The sequence below is a fragment of the Trichosurus vulpecula genome, chromosome 4 (assembly GCF_011100635.1).
Source record: "Trichosurus vulpecula isolate mTriVul1 chromosome 4, mTriVul1.pri, whole genome shotgun sequence".
In the NCBI taxonomy this organism is placed as follows: domain Eukaryota; kingdom Metazoa; phylum Chordata; class Mammalia; order Diprotodontia; family Phalangeridae; genus Trichosurus; species Trichosurus vulpecula.
This window is the reverse complement of record NC_050576.1, coordinates 145,481,408-145,487,097: the sequence shown is the minus strand read 5'-3', so window position 1 is coordinate 145,487,097 and position 5,690 is coordinate 145,481,408.

Here is a 5,690-nt window from a genome sequence, read left to right as displayed (position 1 = left end):
CTTTTGAAAAGGGACAGGGTCAAGGGAGAAAATTGGATAAAGGGGGATAGGATAGGTAGGAGCAAAATATAGTTAGTCTTTCACAACATGAGTATTGTGGAAGGGTTTTGCATAATGATACACATGTGGCCTATGTTGAATTGCTTGACTTCTTAGGGAGGCTGGGTGGGGAGGAAAGAGGGGAGAGAATTTGGAACTCAAAGTTTTAAAAGAAGATGTTCAAAAAAAAAGTTTTAGCATGCCACTAGGAAATAAGATATATAGGCAATGGGGCATAAACATTTATATTGCCCTACAAGAAAGTAAGGGAAAAGGGGATGAGGGGGAGTGGGGTGACAGAAGGGAGGGCTGACTGGGGAATGGGGCAATTAGAATATATGCCATCTTGGAGTGGGGGGAGGGTAGAAATGGGGAGAAAATTTGTAATTCAAACTCTTGTGAAAATTAATGCTGAAAACAGAAAATATTAAAGAAATAAATAGTGATTTTTAAAAAAATAAAATAAAAAAGAAGAAATATGATTTGTGAATGACATTTTGTTAGTGTTATTCATATTTTAAAATCATAATTAGTAGTTGAATAATTACCTATGTATAATTAGTATGTGATTCTATATGCCATTAGTAAATAGATTGCCATATAGCTAATTAGCAAATATAGTTATTGCTAGATGCATAAAATTAGTTAAAGCACAGTTATATGTATATAATTATATGTATATAAGTACTAAATGCAATGCTATGTTTATATAATTAGTAAAACATAATTATAACAGGTTCTTCTTTCAGTTTCAATTTCCAAAATAAAACAAGTCATTTGATGGATAAACAAACTGAATAGTTTATCCTTCAGGTTTGCTTTAAATTTAGTATATGATGTCATTAGACAATTCATGAGTATTTTAAGTACCTATCACTATGTCATTTTCTTTTTTTAATAATTAATTTATTTTTAGTTTTCAACATTCATTTCCATAAGATTTTGAGTTTTAAATTTTCTCCCCCTTCCTTTCCTCTCTCCTCCCCAAGACGACATACAATCTGTTATAGGCTCTACTTATACATTCATATTAAACATATTTTCACATTAGTCATGATGTAAAGAATTATGAGAACCAATGGGAGGAACCACAAGAAAGAAGAAACAAAACCAAATAACAAAAGAAAAGAAAAGCAAATAGTATGCTTCCATCTGCATTCAGACTCTAAAGTTCTTTCTCTAGTGGTCTGCTAGGAATATGGAGGGGATAGAATGGAAATATTAAGCCACGGTCCCAAAGTAATATATTTGGGGAAACTACATAGTAAAATATTTCTTATTGTATCAAAAAATTGGAAAACAAGATTGAAAAGTGAATATTTGGAAAAACAAAACTCATCAATAAAAATAAGATACATTTCTTCTTTTTAACAAAGAAAGAAAATTGTTCATCGAAGACAAATTCAGTTGGATTTAGAGGCATACAGTAGTACAGACTAGAATCTTCAGAGAAGACTTCACAAAACAGGTTGAACTTAAACTGAACTTTGAAGGATGGATAAACTTTCCCTAGGCAGAGAAGATTCTTTACTGTGAGGTTTAATCGAACCTGTAAATGAGTCTAATTTATTTATGTGTTTGCATGAACATGATGTAGTCCAATATATATATAATTGGGCAAAAATTAGATGATATGTTAAATATCCTAAACCAAAACCATTTATCTTATTATTTTCTGGAAAGTGTTCCTTGAGCCTATTAAGAAGAGATGATGTGTTTTTTTTTTCTTTATTTATTTTTAGTTTACCACACACGGTTCTACATAGTTTTGAGTTCCAGTTTTTCTCCCCTCCCTCCCCCCTCCCTCCCCAAGACGGCATGAAGTCTCATATAACTGTCATGTATAACTTTGCATTGAATTAATTTATGCTCTAGTCAAGTCGTGGAGAAGAATTTTGACCAATGGAATGAATCATGAGAAAGAAGAAACAGAACCAAAAAAAAAAAACCCCAAAAACAAAAACAAAAGAGAAGCAGAAAAGGCGAGCATGTAGTGTGCCTCAGTCTGTATTCAAACTTCGCAGTTCTTTCTCTGAATGAAGATAGCATTCTCCATCGTGAGTCCCCTGGAGTTGTCCTTGCCCCTTTAGGTTGCTGAGAGAAGCGCAGTATGTCAGGATTGGTCCTCACGGAATCCACATATCTGTGGCTGTGCACAACATTCTCCTGGCTCTGCTCCGCTCACTCAGCATTATGTCGTGTAGGTTTTTCCAGGTTGTTATGAAGTCTGCATCATCCCCATTTCTTATGGCACAATAGTATTCCAGATGATGTGTTTTTTAAAAGAGCATTGATGGAGTAGCAGGGATTAGGTAGATAACTAGAATGTATTGTGCATCTGGAGGTGCCTAGATATGGTAAACTGTTACCAAAAAGGAGCTTAGTGTCCCAGGATTAGAAGTGGAGTTGCGGGTCTGAAAAGGAAGGTGTATATAACCAATACAGAAGAAAAATGGTTGGAAATTCAGCATGGTGGGTCTGGGACTAGGCTAGAGGGGGGCAAAAGTTTCTAGCAACTTTCTTTATTTCTCCATTATCTCTTGTGAATTCTCATTTTATAAAAACTTTTGACTTTTTAAGTAATTTGGTTTTCTGCTCCTTGTACTTAGCTATTTCCCAGTTTAATGTATCTATACACTAAACTCTTTGTGTATATGACTATTCCATCCTCCTTTGTCCAATTCAGTAAGACTGAGGCTCATGAGATACTCACCTCCTCCACCCCAGTTCTATGTTTGTATGCTCTTCTTCCAGTGTGCCCCAATTATGAGCTGTCATTTCTTCTCTTGTTTATTCCTTTTTTTTTCCTCTTAAAACTAATGCCATAGAGCAAAACTACAACTGAATTTTTCTGTCTTTATTGTCCCTTTCACCTTGGAAGACATTTGAATAGTTCATTATGTCCCTCTGAGGATATAAGCATTTGATCATCTTTTAGTTTGTTCGAGTTGCTTGTGTGCCCCAACCTTTTGGAGTTGCTCTTATCTCTCATATTTTAGTTTCAAAGGTTCTATCCGGGTCTAATTTTCTCAACAATAGTTCTTGGAAGACACTTATTCTACTATTCTAAATATCTATTACTTCCCCTCCTCACTCCTTGTATTAGGAGGGCAGAGTTTATAATCTCAAAGAGGATCATAAACATGTCTGAAAGGTTCGGAACCGCCGGATATAAGAAACTCTCAAAGTAGAAGGCAGAAGAATCAAAACATATATTTAGGCTCCACAGTAACCAACCCATGAACCAGCAACCCCATTTTGATATATTGATCAAAAGCTTCCAGGCCCAATAGGTACGCCTTGAAAGAGTAACCAGGAGGCTACAGAGAAGCATGATTGCGTAAAGCAAAATCATGCTTCCCCCTCTATGGTAAAAAGATTACCCACTGGCCTGAAGTCTTTGTTCAGCTTCCTCCCGTAGGTCAGCTCTGCTACTGGCAGCTCCTGCTTCAGCTGTGGCTGTGTCTGTGGCTGTAGCAGCCTCTGGCTCCAACGGGAGCTGCTTTTAACCATCCGGCTTCTGCGGGGGTGTAAGGTACGCCGGGGAAAGCACAGGTTCTTTCAATCTGCTTAAGCAAGGTGAAGGGGTTGACTGGGAAAGCACAGGTTCTTTCCATCAGCTTAAGCAAGGTGAAGGGGTTGACTGGGAAAGCACAGGTTCTTTCCATCAGCTTAAGCAAGGGAAGCAAGGTGAAGGGGCCTACAAGCTTACTCCAGTCCAACATACAAACAGTATTCAGTTCAGGGGAAAAAGCCAAACTAGTCAAGGGCACTTGTTGACTAAGTGCTAAGGAGCCCATTTTTGGTTGCCAACACACTCTCCACCCCTTGTTATAGGATACATAATCTAATCAGCCATGTATCCTAGAACATACATTGTGATCCAATTACAAAGGAAACTAAAACATATCATTCATTATAAAGCAAAACATATCATTTGGTGACATTCCTAAATATTGGTTTACGATTCAAATGTGATCCACCCCTAGGTCCCAGCAAGATAATCTCTTCAATCAATCATCCCCAAAATAATTATTAATAATTCAAATGTCCACCCCTAGATCCTTGTATCCATTACATAGGATCAATAATATCATAATAATAAAACAACATAGCAAGGATAACACAAAATAAGTAAACATAGAACACTATCATCATTCCCACCCCCCTTGAATGATTGGGGCTCAAAATCTTGGGGTAAGGGGTGAAGGTCTCATTTTCCATAGCTTCTTCATGCTGAAATTGGATGTAGAGATGGCCCTGCCCCAAAAAGTCCCATTCCAGAGGTCAGTTCTTTAACGAGCTAGCAGGAATTCCAAGAATGCTATGTGCTTAGGCAGTCACCAGAAAGTGCAGGGTGCTTAAGCCTAAAGGAAACAGAACTAGCAACAACGTTAGCCAAAACAAAGGACAAAAAGAGTAGACAAGTATGGACTATTATCCTTCAAATAAAATCATCTCAAGTTTGGTTGAGATTTCAGTTATGCAAAGATCCAACATCAGAGCCAAACTCAGGTGGGAAATGTTTCTTTTCAAAAGGAACATAATGAGGAAGCCAAGAGGATCCCACCCTAGATAGAGACTAAGATTGTCCTCTCAGCCTTTCCCCAGATGTACAAGGAAACACAATGGGAAAATTAAACTAAGAGGATCCCATCCTAGATAGAGACTAGGATTGTCCTCCCAGCCTTTTCCCAAATGTACAAGTTTTCATCCGTTAATCACACAAGGTCACCTTTCCTCTGAGTGGCTTATGGCATTTACCAGCATCAGCCATACCTGTGGAGTCTGTGAATCTATTATTATAACCTATTCACGGTAAAATATATGGTTCAGGGGTACGATTTGGTAATTATTTTCCCCTGAATAGACAACTGTTTCAGTGTTGTCCTTCCCATGGGCTATAACTTCTGCAGCCTTTGGAATATCATCTGGCTTCCGTTTTACCCATACCTTAGCTCCTGACTTTATTCTATCAATGGAGCAAGACCCTTTTGCCCCTCTAGTAGTTATTTTGGGAGGAGGGTCAGTTTTCACAAAGGGTATTTTTTCACAGGGGATAATAATCACTTGAACTATCCTATCATTTCTACAAAATTGTACAGGTTTTTTACCCATATTCTGGAGTGTCACAACAATTTCTTTTTGATAATTAGAATCTATCACTCCAGCCAATACATGTATTCCTTGAGCCGCTAATCCTGGTTTAGGTAATATCCGTCCAAAATGATTCTTGGGGATTCTCATACATACTCCAGTAGGGGTTTTTCTTATCTCTTTCCTATTCAACCTAAAATTCTCTATACAATGTAAATCATATCCTGCTGAACCAGGTGTTCCTGGACTTGGTAGTGGGACATCTTCCCTCACAGTCCAAAATTCAATGTTTTGGATCTCACATGTTTGCTGTTCTCTGATCTGCAGATTTGGGGTCATCATTCTGGCTAGAGGTGTACTCCCCCCTAAGGGCCTATTATTCAAATTACGTAAGGCAATAGACAAATTATCCTTCCAATGTCGATATGAATTATTAGAGCTTAATTTTCTCAGCTGTTCTTTCAACAATCCATTCATTCTTTCAATTAGCCCAGATGCTTGTGGGTAATATGGAATATGATATATCCATTCTATATTATTCAACACACAATATC